At 41.1% G+C, this 16,209-nt stretch overlaps 1 pseudogene across 1 annotated transcript; it reads left to right on the top strand.

The window, feature by feature from the left end:
- The first annotated feature begins 6,755 nt into the window (after positions 1–6,755).
- LOC100401558 (large ribosomal subunit protein uL13 pseudogene) lies at positions 6,756–7,417 on the top strand (annotated as a pseudogene). The gene has a single exon (XR_013531988.1). The product of XR_013531988.1 is annotated as a large ribosomal subunit protein uL13 pseudogene (transcript).
- The last annotated feature ends 8,792 nt before the right edge of the window (positions 7,418–16,209 follow it).

Below are 16,209 nucleotides of genomic sequence, written 5' to 3'. Positions count from 1 at the left end.
GAATGTAGGACAGACGTCTTCAGGTGAAGGTAAAATGATGTTTTCTGACAAGGTCAGACAGGTGATGCATGGCAGGCTTTTGACCATCTGACCATCTTTCTCTGTGCTTTTTGAATGCTGGATGCAAAGACAGATTGGTTTGGCAAAATCCATGATAAAAAGTCACTGAGCATTTATGGAAGGCAGTGAGAAAGATATTGGTACTTGTGAGTCATAAAATGGGGCAAGGTGGGGATGAGACTGGGGAGGAAAAGCAGGTAGGCCATCGCTTTCCAGTGTGACTAGCAATGCCGAAGTAAATAAAATGGAGTAATTGACCAATAAGCTCTCCTAACAACTTGCTATGGTTGAGATATGGTTTGTTTGGCTTTAAGTTTCATGCTGAAATGTCATCCCAGTGTTGGAGGTGGAGCATAGTGGGAGGTGTTTGGATCATGGGCGTGGCTTGGTGCCATTCTTCCAGGAGTGAGTTCTCACTCTTAGTTCCTGTCACAGCTGGTTGTTGAAAAGAGGCTGGCACCTTCCCCTTCTCTCTTGATTTCACTCTCGGCATGTGATCTCTGCACACTGGCTCCCCCTCACCTTCCACCCTAAGTGGAAGCAGCTGGAAGCCCTCACCAGCAGCAGATGCTGACATCATGCTTTATGTAGAATCCTGAGCCAAATAAACTTCTCTTCTTTGTAAGTCATCTAGCCTCACGTATTCCTATATAACAATGTGAACAGACTAAGATAGACACAACTATTTCTTTTCTTAGAGAAATAAAAAAAAGGCCAGGCACAGTTTCTCACACTTATGATCCCAGCACTTTGGGATACTGAGGGTGGCAGATCACTCAAGCCTAGGCATTTGAGACCAGCATGAGCAACATGGCAAAAACCCTCCTCTACAGAAAAAAAAAATTATCAGGGGCACAGTGGCACATGCCTGTAGTCCCAGCTACCTGGGAGGCTGAGGTGGGAAGATCACCTGTGACTGGTAGGTGGAGGCTGCAGTGAGCTGAGATTGTGACACTCCACTTCATCCTGGGTATGGAGCAAGATTCTGTCTCAAAAAAAAAAAAAAAAAAATTGCTGTCCTCTAACTTGATTTCCACATAGATATCGGCTATAGTCACAAAAGCCAGAGGAAGGGAAAGTGGAGAAGACATGTCTACTGCCTTGAAACACTGCACACAGGCTCAGTTAGACTGAATGTGTAGGTGGTGAGGTAAGAGGACTCCTTGCCACATACTTTTATTGCTTCACTGGGCACAACTCCACTTGAATACTGACTCTGTGCCACTTGGCTTCTTTTCCTGCTTCCTACTTCAGCTCTTCCAAAGTGTTGTCTCATTCAATCTGTCCCCAGCTTGCCTCTCAATTTATAAAGAAAATGGGGGCCTTGGAAGCGAAGTGTCAACTTACTTCCTGTCTTAGAGGAGTAGATGGCCCTTCTCCCTCCCACCCACTCCATAGCCTTGGGAGATTTTATGTTATTTGTTCTCTCTCTCTTTTTCTCTTGATCTCCTCCTCCACCCTCTCCTCTCTGCCTGTAGCTTGATTATTCAGCCACAAATTCAAACATTACCAGGGTATAAGAAAAATACTTTTCTTGACTTCATCTTTTCCCTCAAAATAATGTCTAGTTTTTCCTCTCCTTCTTAAGTTCTTTAAAGAATATTCAATAAACAATGCTGGAGTGTAAATTTAATAAGAATAGAGGTCTTGGTTTTGTTTACTACCATATCCTCAAGGCCTAGAACATGGCCTGATATATAATAGGTGCTTGATGAATATTTCTTGAATAAATGAATGAACAAATGCCTTGGTTCATCTTCTATCCATACCATTGTATTGAAATGCTTTTTAGTCATGGGTCCCATCTCAGTTGCCAGATCCAATGGCCTCTTTTGAGTCCTTGTTCTATTTGACCTTCCTGTAGCATATGAGATCATTGAAAACTTGCTTTTTGAAAGCCAGTTCTCTCTTGGTACATTTTTTATCTCTTAATGTTTTTATGTTTCCATCTTCTTCATAGGCTTCTTTCTCTGTGCCCGACCCCTGCCCTCCTAAAAGAGAAATGCTTGCCACTCTTCCATCCAGGCTGAAGATCTCTAGCAGTGTCCACCAGCCTAGGTAACTTGTAAATCTGCATATCTTCACAATGCTGGGTCCTGCTTCTCTGGGATATAGAATGCTGCCATTCTGGGTATCTTCACTTGGATGTCCTATAGGTCCTTCAAATATGTTTAAAATTGACCTCCCTATGTACCTTCCCAAACTACTTCTTTGTATACATTTCCCAGTTCAATGATTTCACCATCTTCCCAGCCTCCCAAACTGGACACTGTAGGATGATCACTGATGTGTTCCTGTCCTTTTCAGTCTGTTACTAAGCCCCACAGATCCTCCCTGAAAAACATCTCGCAGCCCCAGCATCTCCTCTTTCTCCCTGCTACCTTAGTGCCTGCCCTCATCGGCTCACCCCAGCTAAGTAGCCAAAGGCCCATCTGTCACCTTGTCTCCCTCCTCTTCTTTCTCCTTTCTCTGCTGCTACAATATTTGGGAAAAGCAAGTCTTATCATGTCTCTTCTCTACTGGAAACATATTACACAACTGATTTCAGTGCCATGCTTGCCCTTCCCAGACTGCTACTGTCCTACTGCTAACACCCTGTGGTGCAGCCACTCCAGTCTCCTCTCGCCAGGTGCTGTCATGTCTGTTCCCTGTGCTACACCTGCTGCTTGGAATACCCACTCACCTCTTCTTGGCTTTGTGAAGTCCTACCTAGCCTTCAAGACTTATGGCCAGTGTCTCCTTTTTGGTGAGTTTCTTTCCTATCCCCCCTAGTATATTTCTTCCACCCTGGCACTCCTGAAAAAATAATCTGTTTGTCTGCATTTTAATGTTCATTTCTGAATACCTCTTTTATCAAGCTCATATTAGAGAAATAATAATTTCAATGGGGAAAGAGCATGAAAAGACCCACAATAGTTCATTTTTCTCATAGGAATCTAAATAAGGGAAGTCACAGGTATAAGTGATGAAGAAAACGGCAATATCCAATGCTTATCAAGTGATATGAGGGTTGATTTTAGGTGTCAACTTGACTCGATTAAGGGAGGCCCAGATAACTTGTAAAGCATCATTTTTGGGTGTGTCTGTGAGGGTGTTTCCAGGAGGAGACTGGCATTTGGGTTAGTGAAGTGGATAAAGAAAATCTGCCCTCACCACTGCAGATGGGCACCACCCAATCAGCCGAGGGCTCAGACAGAACAGAACGGCAGAGGGAAGGTGAATTCTCTGTTTCTCCTGAAGCCGGGCACCTGCTTGTCCTATTCTCCAGAACTCCAGCTTCTCCAGCCCTCTGCTAGAACTAGGAGAGAAGGACCCCCACCGTAACATCCTTTTACACATATAAGTAAAAGAGAGATAATGACAATAGAACCTACATTACAATTGGACCCCAAGACTTGCCCCTGCAGTCTCCCAGGTTCCCAGTCTCCGGCCTCAGACTGAGAGTGACACCATTGGCTCCCCTGCTTCTCAGGCCTGCAGACTTGGACTGAGCCACACTACCAGCTCCTCTGGTTCTCCAGCTCACGGATAGCATGTGTGGACCTCCTCAGCCTCCATAATCACATGAGCCATTTTCTCCAACAAATCCCATCATCCATCTCTCTCCCTCTCTCTCTCTCTCTCTCTCTATATATATATATATATAATATAATATATATAAAATATAAATGTAATATATAATATATAATACATTATATAATATATATTATATTGATCTTGTTTCAATATAATATAATATTGATCTTGTTTCTCTGGAGAACCCTGACAAATACAAGTGCCTACTACCTAACTGGCACACTTCAGGAGGTGTGCAAGTAGCAATGCCTGTAAATCTTACAACCACCCTGTGAGACAGCATCTACTATCATCCTCATCTTACAGGGAGGTCAGTTGTGCAAGGTCCCATGAATACTAAGTGGTATAGTTGGGATTCAACTCCTGCCGTTTGTCTGGAACCCACACATTTTTTAAAATTATACTTAAAGTTCTGGGGCACATGAGCAGAACGTGCAGATTTGTTATACAGGTATACATGTACCATGGTGGTTTGCTGCACCCGCCAACACATCATCTACATTGGGTATTTCTCCTAATACTATCCCTCCTTCAGTCCCCCACCCTCGATAGGCCCCGGTGTGTGATGTTCCCCTCTCTGTGTCAATGTGTTCTCATTGTTCAACTCCCACCTATGAGTGAGAACATGCGGTGTTTGATTTTCTGTTCTTGTGTCAGTTTGCTGAGAATGATGGTTTCCAGCTTCATCCATGTCCCTGCAAAGGACATTAACTCATCCTTTTTATGGCTTGCATAGTATTCCATGGTGTAAATGTGCCACATTTTCTTTATCCAGTCTATCACTGATGGGCATTTGGGTTGGGAACCCATACTTTTAACCATTATGCTATAACCTCTTGATCTATTTACCAAGTCACTGGCCAAACATCTAATAATCATAAAAAGATAAGTAAATAGCTAGAGGCTTTATTTGGGTTATTTTGTTTGATCCTCTATGACCCTCGGATGTAGGTCCTATTTTCATGATCTCTCTTTTACTTATGTGTGTAAAAGGATGTTATAGTGGGGGTCCTATCCTAGTTCTGACAGAGGTCCCAAAATAATGGGCGCTCTGTCCCATTGCAAAGAGGATGTAAATCCCACCTAAATCCCACTTCCGTCCCACAGGCTCTCTGAAGAATAAAAGAAGAGGTGAGGAGGCCAAAAGCTTTTAGTGAAAAATATTGGAATGCTGTGCATTTGCCCTTCTTCCCCTCCCCTTTGAATAGGAGGGGCAGAAGAGAAGAGGTGGGCAAATGCACAACCTGGTGGCAGGGCAAAGAGACCAGGTGGGAGGACACAGGTTTCTCCAGATGTTTCTCCCTGCAAGAGGAAGCTGCTACCTAAGGCTGCCGTGAACTGTGCTGGACAGCACTTCTTTTTTTCTTGAGATGGAGTCTTGCTCTGTCACTAAGGCGGGAATGCAGTGGTATAATCTCCGCTCACTACAACCCCTGCCTCCCGGGTTCAACAGATTCTCCTGTCTCAGCTTCCTGAGTAGCTGGGATTACAGGCACATGCCATGACACCTGGCTAATTTTTGTATTTTTAGTAGAGATGGGATCTTACCATGTTAGCCAGGATAATCTCGAACTCCTGACTTCAAGTGATCTGCCTGCCTCAGCCTCCCAAACTGCTGGGATTACAGTCATGAGCCACCGTGCCTGGCCTGGAGAGCACTTCCTGAAGGGTGGATGAAAACAACTGTGACTGCAGCAGAAAGGCTGAGAAAGGATTCAAATGGTGACAAAGCCCTTAGCTTGGACTTTTTGCCATGATGCAGGTCAGAATAACTAAATAAGGCTGGAATATTTGCAGAATTGTCTTAGATTTCATGCTTGAAAATCAAACAATCATTCTAATATGTGGGATATAGCCTCTCTGCATTATGTAGCATGATATGGGCTGGAATATTATATTTTTATTTTTGAGACAGGGTCCTTTTCTGTTGCCCAGGCTGGAGTGCAGTTGTGCGGTCATGGCTCACTGTATTGTCGACCTCCTAGGCTTTAGCAATCTTCCCACCTCAACCTCCTACGTAGCTGGGACTGTAGGCACACACCATCATACCCAGTATTTTTTTTTTCCTATTTTTTGTAGAGACAGTATCTCACTGTTACCCAGGCTGATCTCAAACTCCTGTTTAAGCAACCCTCCTGCCTTAGCCTCCCGAAGTGCTGGGATTGCAGCTGTAAGCCGCCGAGCCTGGCTTATCTACATTTAAAGCAGGAATGTTCTATAGTCTGTCAGGCCTTATACAAATATAACTAAGAAAATGAGTTATTTGCTATTCATCCTAGAAAACTTTTCAAGAGTGCATGATGTATGTATTGTGCTTCTCCTAATAGAAACACTGGGTGGCAGTGTTTTTACTCAAATGTTTTCAGAAGAGACCAAAAAGGAAAAAGCTTTCCTCTTTCAGGAATATTAATCCCATTGAACCAGTAATGACCAATAAGGCAATCTGCTTTCAATCAACCACCTGAATAGCCTGGGATCGTTATTACAATTCTAAATTCAGGGTTTAAATGTACACACACAGACAAACACACACACACACCCCTACCTCTCTCTCTCAAACACAAACTCTTAAACCAGAACGCCAGAAATAATATCTAGGATAAATTGGAAAAAAAAAAAAAAAGTCTCTTGCCTCACCCACTTCCCAGACACATGCCTCATTTTCAGAGGTATTTGAATTTTTCCAATAAGCCCATTGAGATGAAAATGTTACTTTATTTGGCTAATTGAGTGTACCATTATCATCCGAAAGAATAAGTGCCAGGACTCCATTTTCTTTATGTCCTATCAGCAGAAAGTGAAGCTCATTAAGTGTAGTTAGAGATGGAGGCTGCCGTCCATGGATTGGAGTCCCAGAGTTGGGCCAAATACAACAAGGGCATCGATTCCTTTAAAAAAAAAAAAGACCAAAAGACATTTTCCCTTGAACTAGCTGGGCTATAAAAGGATGAAACTTTACAAACTAGGTTCTCCCCTCGAGGAAAATATTTTATTTCTGTAGCCAGCCATTCTTGGTACTGGCAGAGTAGAAACTAATAGCACAATAGCTATTCTCTGTGTTGGTGCTCATAACGTTGCCTCCTCTCACTCAAAAAGTTGTAGTTTAAAAAGTAAAAGGAGCTTTTCCCGGGCGGCTCCCGAAGATGGCGGAGGTGCAGGTCCTGGTGCTCGATGGTCGAGGCCATCTCCTGGGCCGCCTGGCAGCCATCGTGGCTAGGCAGGTACTGCTGGGCCGGAAGGTGGTGGTCATTCGATGCGAGGGCATCAACATTTCTGGCAATTTCTACAGAAACAAGTTGAAGTACCTGGCTTTCCTCCGCAAGCGGATGAACACCAACCCTTCTCGAGGCCCCTGCCACTTCCGGGCCCCCAGCCGCATCTTCTGGCGGACCGTGCGAGGCATGCTGCCCCACAAGACCAAGCGAGGCCAGGCCGCCTTGGACCGCCTCAAGGTGTTTGATGGCATCCCGCCACCCTACGACAGGAAAAAGCGGATGGTGGTTCCTGCGGCCCTCAAGGTCGTACGTCTGAAGCCTACAAGGAAGTTTGCCTATCTGGGGCGCCTGGCTCACGAGGTTGGCTGGAAGTACCAGGCAGTGACAGCCACCCTCGAGGAGAAGAGGAAGGAGAAAGCCAAGATCCGCTACCGGAAGAAGAAACAGCTCATGAGGCTACGGAAACAAGCCGAGAAGAACGTGGAGAAGAAAATTAACAAATACACAGAGGTCCTCAAGACCCATGGACTCCTGGTCTGAGCCCAATAAAGACTGTTAATTCCTCATGTTTGGCCTGGCCTGCCTTCCTCCATCGTCGCCCTGGAATGTGCGGGACCCAGGGGCAGCAGCAGTCCGGGTGTCACAGGCAGCCTGGGACATAGGAAGCTCGGAGCAAGGAAAGGGTCTAGTCACTGCCTGCCGAGGTTGCTTGAAGGCACCCAGAATTGTGCAGGTGTCATTTATCTATGAGCAAGAGGAACAGCAACCAGTTACTATTAGCAGAAGGATCCGGAAGACTAATTGGAGGGGCCTTAGTTGTGAAGTGGGGCGTCATGCCCTATACTCTGCAGCTGTTAGAATGTGCGCATGCTTGGGAACAGCATGAGCTTGCTGATGTACAAAGGGTATTTATAGAAGCATAGACTGGGAAGATGGTCAGCCGAGGGTTACAGACAATGCCCGTGCTCCTCACCTGTGTTTTGTGATCAGAGTCAAATAAATTACTTTGAAAGAAAAATAAATAAATAAATAAAAAGTAAAAGGAAATTTGGGAGGCACATTTGCCACACACACCCGTAATATATGACTTTTAATTTATAATTGTATACATTAGCATACCAATATGCTATGTATATTATAAGGCATGGACAAAAATAGAAATTTTAGCAGGAGAGGATGAAATAAAAATAAATATAGGCAGAAGCTCTAATCTGGTCCACTGCATGGTCTTATGCACCCTTGAAGGAAGGCACGGCTCACTTTGACATTCAGTGGTCCTAATGCATCTATCTAGTCACTAATATCTGGAGAAGATGACAGAGATTTCATATGAGGGTCTTGTCTTGCTACACAGCCCTGGGAGTTAGTGTAGGGATTTTTGTTTATTTACTCTGCTTTTAAATGAGGAAGGGGACTTTGAAAGTTGCAATGACCTGCCTGAAATACCTTTGGGAGGCAAAAGCCATACAAGGGTTTCTGCTCCTGAAAGTTTCATTCTTCACACAATAAGCTATGTTAATTCTACTTTTTAAAAATCCAGTGTGTTTTTGAATCAGAACTTAAGCTCTCAGGAATACAAACAAAGTAAGAAGCACGAAAATGTGTTTCTGTACCTTGGCACAGATGTGTGTGAGCATTGTTCTTTCTGATTTTCAACGTTTATTAAATGTTAGTGTTTAAAATTAATGTTTTATAACTAAAAATATATACAGATAACTTTTTTTTAATGACATCATCCACCAAAAATAAAGTCTTTCTGGCTGTTAACCTCACCTCTGGTGCCCTCCTCCTCTTTCCCAGAAGTAACTCACTATTTCTATTCAGACATTTTCCCATGAAATATATTTCTGTCTATAGTAAAATACATATTGTTTTGATGGTTTGTAAAAATGTAAACAGTGTCAAATTATGTGCATTGTTCAGCAACTTACTTTTATTCCTAAATGTTTGGAATTTAGGAATAACAGTAAGTTGTATGGTTGTTTTCATATTTGTTACAAACAAGGCTGCGATGCATGGCTTTACGCAGCCCTCCTTTTGTATATCTTTCTCCACACAGCTGCTGAAAAATAATTTTGCAGCACCATTTACAGAAAGGCCCATGTTTTCCTCACTGATTGGAGACATTGCCATTAGCATACACTACATTTCTGTGTGGGTCTGGGTCTGGACTTTTCTGATGGATTGAACTCTTCTGAATCAAAACCCATTTTAATGATCACAGCTTTATAATCTGTCTCGACAAATGGCAGAGCAATTTGTTCTCTCTCAAGCCGTCTTGGCATATTCTTCCATATAAGTTTTATAATTAGCTTGTCAAGTTCTGTGAACAACTTTCAGATTTTGATTAAGATTATATCACATTTGTAGATTAATCTGGGGTACGTTAGTAGCCTTACAATATTAAGGGTTTTATTCCATGAATATGATATTGCTTTCCATCTGTTTAAGACTTACTTTAGTAGAGTTCTTAATTCTTGTTTGAGTTCTTCATAGGTAGTTTTTTTTTTTTGTTGCTGCTGTGAATAGGATCATTTTTAAATAATTTTTTTGTTAAACATAGACTTACAGAAAAATTACTAATTTTGAGACATTTATCTGATTTCTAGCCACTTTACGAAACTCTTACTGGTTCTAACACTTTGTCCTCCATCTCGACTGTGGCAGATGCTTCTTTTGTCATGGTCCCCTCTGCTGCTGTGGCCATTGCTGCATCTTTACTTGCCCCACACCCCCAACCTCTGCCAATGTCTTCTTAGTTGCTGCTGCTGCCATCCCCATCACTTGAACATCACCAGTGACATTTCTTTTCTTCGTCTGAACCCCCAATCCTTCAGGTTACTTGGATGCTAGGCTTCAAAAATGAAAGCTTAAAAAAAATTTGGCTGTTTTAATTTTAAAGTGCCTTTCATTTCAGAACCACTTTATTTCAAACTATGTAAAGCCATTTCGTTTCCAAACTATGTTCTCTCCTCAAGGAAAATATTTTATTTCTATAGCCAACCATTCTTGGTACAAGCAGAGTAGAAACTAATAGCACAGTAGATATTCTCTGTATTGGTGCTTACGATATTGTCTCCTCTCACCCAAAAAATTGTGGTTTAAAAAGTACGTTTAACCAAAAGAAAGCCCGCATAGCCAAGACAATCCTAAGCAAAAAGAGCAAAGCTGGAGGCATCATGCTACCTGATTTCAAACTATACTACAATTCTACAGTAATCAAAACAGCATGGTACTGGTACCAAAACAGAGATATAAACCAAGGGAATAGAACAGAGGCCTTGGAGGAAATGCCTCATATCTACAATCATCTGATCTTTGACAAACATGACAAAAACAAGCAATGGGGAAAGTATTCCCTGTTTAATAAATGGCTTTGGGAAAACTGGCTAGCAGTGTGCAGAAAGCAGAAACTGGACCCCTTCCTGACACCTTATACTAAAATTGACTCCAGATATGTTAAAGACTTAAACATAAGACCTAACATCATAAAAACCCTAGAAGAAAATCTAGGCAAAACCATTCAGGACATAGGCATAGGCAAGGACTTCATGACCAAAACACCAAAAGCAATGGCAACAAAACCCAAAATAGACAAATGGGACCTAATTAAACTCCAGAGCTTCTGTACAGCAAAAGAAACAATCATTAGAGTGAACCAGCAACCAACAGAATGGAAAAAAAATGTTTGCAATCTACCCATCTGACAAAGGGCTAATATCCAGAATCGACAAAGAACAAAAACAGATTTGCAAGAAAAAAACAAACAAACCCATTCATAAGTGAATGAAGAATATGAACAGACACTTTTCAAAAGAAGACAAATATGAGGCCAACAAACATAAGAAGAAATGCTCATCATCACTGATTATTAGAGAAATGGAAATCAAAACCACATTGAGATACTACCTCACACCAGTTAGAATGGTGGTCATTAAAAAATCTGGAGACATAGGAAAACTTTTACACTTTTGGTGGGAGTGTAAATTAGTTCAACCATTGTGGAAGACAGTGTGACGCTTCCTCAAGGAACTAGAAATAGAAATTCTATTTGACCCAGCAATCCTGTTACTGGGTATATACCCAAAGGATTATAAATCATACTCTTATAAAGACACATGCACACCATGCACACATATGTTCACTGTGACACTTTTTACAATAGTAAAGACCTGGAACCAACCCAAATGCCCATTGACGATAGACTGGACAAGGAAAATGTGGCACATATACACCATGGAATACTATGCAGCCATAAAAAATGATGAGTTAGTGTCCTTTGTAGGGACATGGATGAATCTGGAAACCATCATTCTCAGCAAACTGACACAAGAACAGAAAATCAAACACCACATGTTCTCACTCACAGCTGAGTGTTGAACAATGAAAACACAGGGACACAGGGAGGGGAGCATCACACACTGGGGTCTGTTGGGGGAGCCAAGGGAGGGAGAGTGGGGGGATGGGGAGGTCAGGGAGGGATAACATGGGGAGAAATGCCAGATGTAGGTGACAAGGGGATGGAGGCAGCAAACCACATTGCCATGTGTGTATCTGTGTAACAATCCTGCATGATCTGCCCATGTACCCCAGAACCTAAAGTACAATAAAGAAAAAAAGAAAAAAGTAAGTTTAAAAAGACATTTGGGAGGCTCGTTTGCCACACATACCCATAATATATGACTTTTAATTTATAATTGCATACATTAGCATACCAATATGCTATGTATATTATAAAGCATGCACAAAAATATTGATAAAACAATGTAATCTGATACCTACTGTATATACCCAGTGTGCCTAAATACAAGACAACCTTGAACATGAGGGGATCTACATTTTTCTAATGATAACATCCAAAAGCTTGGCAAATTCAAATACATTTATACATTTTTAAATATAAATTCATGCCTACTTGTCACAGTTTTTATATGTATACTTTAAAAATATTTCAGATATGTCAGCTTGGAAATATTAAATATTCTGTTGTAAGATTTTATTACATGGTTTTATCTAAACTCATTTGCATCGTCAATATCAGTAACATCACTACAGCCACTTTATTTGCAGGGCGGGGGACAGAGATTCTGTTGCCCAGGCTGGAGTGCAGTGGTATGATCTCTGCTCACTGCAACCTCTGCCTCCCTGGTTTAAATGATTCTCCTGCTTCAGTCTCCCTAGTAGCTGGAATTACAGGCGCCTGCCACCATGCCCAGCTTATGTTTGCATTTTTAGTAGAGACAGGGTTTTGCCATGTTGGCCAGGCTGGTCTTAAACTCCTGACCTCAGGTGATCTACCTACCTCGGCCTCCCAAAGTGCTGGGATTACAGGTGTGAGCCACTGCACCCAGCCTACAGCCAATTTTTGCAGTAACTATTGACATCACCTTCACTTCTAAGTGGTTTGAGATACAGTACTACTTGAACTGTTAAATGATGCAGCCACTGGAAACTGTATCCCCCAGATATTCTTTGTCATAACATCAGGATTTTTTTTTCTTCATGCAGTAGTATATTTATGATCTTCACAGCATAACTACTTAATATACTTTTAATGTAAACTTTATTGAAGTATGACGCATATAAAAAGGTGTATAAATCTTAAGTGTATGGCCTGATGAATTTTCGATGAACACACTCATGTACCAAGCACCTAGGTGAAGAAGGATAGCATCACCAGTACTCTCCCCTGCCATGCTCCAATCACCTCTCCCTCAGAATGCCCCCCACCAACCCCCTCCATTGCCTTGCTCTGTGTAACACCTCCTGACTTCAATACTATGCATGAATGTTGCCTGGTCTAGAACCTTATATAAAATGGTACCAAGTTGTTTATATAGTACGTAATTTGGTGTCAGGATTCTTTCACTCCAGATTATGATTGAGATCCCATCTATGTTGCTGCATCTAGTTATAGTGTGTTTATTTTTATTAATGTAGAATATTTCGTTGTATTCTAATACTCCAATTTTGCTAATTCTGTTATAGATGGACATTCAGGTTATTTCTAGATTTGGGCTATTATAAATGGCGCTGCTGTAAACATCCTCATATAGCCATTCTGTTCCTGTTAAATACAGAAGCATGCATTTAAAGGCTATATGAGCTAAGGTCTGAGGCCTCACCAGACCTCAGCAGTTTGCTAAGGTTTAACCAGACCTTAGTGGACCCTCCCAGTTTGCACCTTATTAGCAATATAATACAGGTCACCACATATCCTTGCCAACACGTGGGATTTTCCATTGTCTGAATTTTAGTCATTCAGGTGGGTGTGTAGTTTCATTTCATTGTAGTTTTTATTCATATTTCCCCAGTCTTATTAAGTTAAGCACATTTTCATGCATTCATTAGCCATATTTATCCTGTTAAGTACAAATTTTTTTGGCCAAATTTTATGTTTTTAAGAATTTGTGAGAGTTAATGTATTTTAGATACAAATTATTTGTCAGATGTATGTATTGCAAGCATCTCCATCTACTTTGTGGCTTGTCCTTTTAATGGTGGTGGCTTTACAGTATTGTTTCTTCACAAACATCATCTTCTCAAGGGTTTTACATTGAACATAACCCAGGAAGTGTCAGATTCATTTACCTTCTTTTATATCTGATTGTCAAGTGACTTTTAGAAACACCCTAAGCAAGAATTGGGAGTTAATTCGTAGGTTATTTGTTGTTAACTATAAGGTCATTGAGATGGATCTTTACAATATGAGAGATATTGAGATTACATTCTTTCTAGTTGGGGAAACTCATGTTACATTTAGGCATTGATAAGGACTCAGCCCTCCCCAGGCCAGCATTTGCAACAAAAAATAGCAAGCTCAAGTTAATTGGGTTCTTCTATATCCTCAAGTCATTTCTGTGTCTTGACTGAAGGTTTTGTCTATCACCATTAGCTATTCATCAGCAATTAATGAATCTCTAAATGTTTTGCATTTACTGTGCAAAAAAGCAAAGAAACTATTTTCTTAAAATGATACACTACCTTATCTAAGTTACGGTCCCATTATTCAAATACTAATCTAAGTTTTGTTATGAAGGAATTTTGCAGATAAAATTAAAGTCCCTAACCAACTGACTTTAAATAGGAAGAAACAATCAGTTGCACCCCACTTAATGATAAGGCCTTAAAAGCAAGACTGAGGCCTCACCAGGAGAGCAATTCCTCCTGTGGACAACAGCTTGAGCCCATACCCAGAGTCCATCTGCTTGTGACTGTCTCTTCCTGCCTGCTGCTCTTTGGATTTTGGACTTGCTTAGCCAGCTGTCATAATCATATATGCCAATTCCTTGGCTTTTTTTTTTTAGACTTAATATAAGTATCTCCTACTAGTTTTGCTTCTCTGGTTTAAACCTCAACCTCAATGATCTCAGGGACAATACAATTGTTTTTCTTCACAAATATTTACCAGCATGTAAAACGTTCATGAATGATCCTGTTAGGAAGACACAGGACTGTTCAGACAACAATCATTTTGTGTATAGCTCACTCTAGGGCTCAACCTTGGCTACTGATGTTTAAATAGTACAAATTTTACAACTGTAAGAACCTAATGTCATTTTCTTCAATTACCATAATATGTATTTCTATTGAATGTTTAAAATGTTGTTTTTTTTTTGAAGTTGCGGGTGGGATTTATAGGTCATAGGTCATTCAAAGATTTTCCTATTGACAATGGTTGAAAGAGTTAAAGACTTGAAGTTAGCAGAAGAAAATGCTTACGGAGGTTTGTGAAAGCCACAGTTCTTGCTATGTAGATGAGTCCTCTAGGTAGCAGGCTGCAGAGAGAATAGATCGCAAATGTTGTTTTTTAGACCTCCTGAGTTTTACTTTTCACTCTGGAAAAGAAGTTCTCTAGGATGACGTCGTGCAGCAGCTCATCACTCATGGCATGCCTGGTGAAAGCTGTGTGCACAATATCATTTTTCCCACATATGAAGAGGGGATGCCTCACTTGTCACAGGCTATTGAAAGTAGTCAGCTTTCATCAGTGGATCCTGACAACACAAAAAGAAATGATTCACCTAAGGAGTTTTACTAATCCTGGGCAATGCAGGCCCCAGGAGGACAGGAACAAAGGTTAAGGCCTTGTTGAAGGTGTTGCTCTTCCAATCTCATCTGGGGGCCCTTATGTTCACTGTTATGTCTCCAGCACAATTTTGAAGTCTTCCTCTCTGGCTGTACCCCTTTCCTGGTTACACCCCCTTTTTCTGGTATACCCCTCTCCTGGTGGGCTCACCAAAAGGTAATATTGGGGTTCAGGGTGCCCTCAGCTCCCCTGAGAGGACATTTCTCCACGTTCTTGTTCTCCTGCCCTCTCAAGAATGAGAGAGGGGACCATGGCACAATGCGCAGTTAATGCCAGACTCAAAAGTGTTTGTACAAAGTGATTTAGAGAAGCAGGAGGAGAGAGAAACAGCTAACTCTCACACTGAGTGAGAGAATCCAGAAAGATGGAATCCAGGAGAGGAAAGCAGCTTCCACACTGAGTGGAAGGGAATAGACAGATGGAGTTTAGGAGAGGAAGACAGGCTTCCACGACAGTGTGGAAGGGGACTCCAGAGGGAAAATCCATGATAGAGAAAGATGGCTTCTACAAAGGGAATGTTTGTGGAAGGGGATCCAAACATGGAGTCCCTTAAAATGTATTTTTTAACAGAAAAAAAATATTTTTAAAGCAGCCAGGCTTTATTGGCTTCTATCATGTTTTACTGGCTTTTATGTTTCAAAAAGTTTGTCTATTAAGTTCTTAAAGAAAAACAATTTGGTATTTACAGAGACATTAGTTTTCTTGGTGAGCTCACCAAGTTAAACCTCTGCTTATGACTAAGGGAAAATATTCATGTTTACGATAACATATGAAACTAGTAAGTTCCTTATTTAGCCATTTCCAGAATGAATCTTATTTAATCCTTGAGAGCCTTAATATACCCTAAAACCAATGTTCATAAATATATTAGGCTCAATATGTAAGAAAAGGTATCACTGGACTGGAATTTAAAAAATCTGTCTTCTAATATCCCACAAATAGCTGTGTAATAATGGGGAATTCATTTAACCTTTCTGAACCTACCTCCTCCTTCTGTAGCTAAGAGTTATTAAATACCCACTAGAAATCAAGCATTTGCTAGACACTAGAGATTCAACAAAGAACATGACAAAGACAGACCATGTCTTCAGAGGCTTCAAGTCTGGAAAGGTGTGGAGTTTGGGCTAAATTACTTTTAAGTCTTCTATTCCAGAGTGACTATTCTATACTTCAAATAGGATTACATTCATAATCTATGACCTGGGATTAATATAAGAATTTCCAAATGACACTGAAAAAGCTATAAAGCATTAAAGATTTTCTATGTGA

This window comes from Callithrix jacchus, chromosome 1 (genome assembly GCF_049354715.1).
Source record: "Callithrix jacchus isolate 240 chromosome 1, calJac240_pri, whole genome shotgun sequence".
Taxonomy (NCBI): Eukaryota; Metazoa; Chordata; class Mammalia; order Primates; family Cebidae; genus Callithrix; species Callithrix jacchus.
Note: the sequence above shows the minus strand (reverse complement) of the source record. Positions and strands in the feature narration are given on the sequence as shown.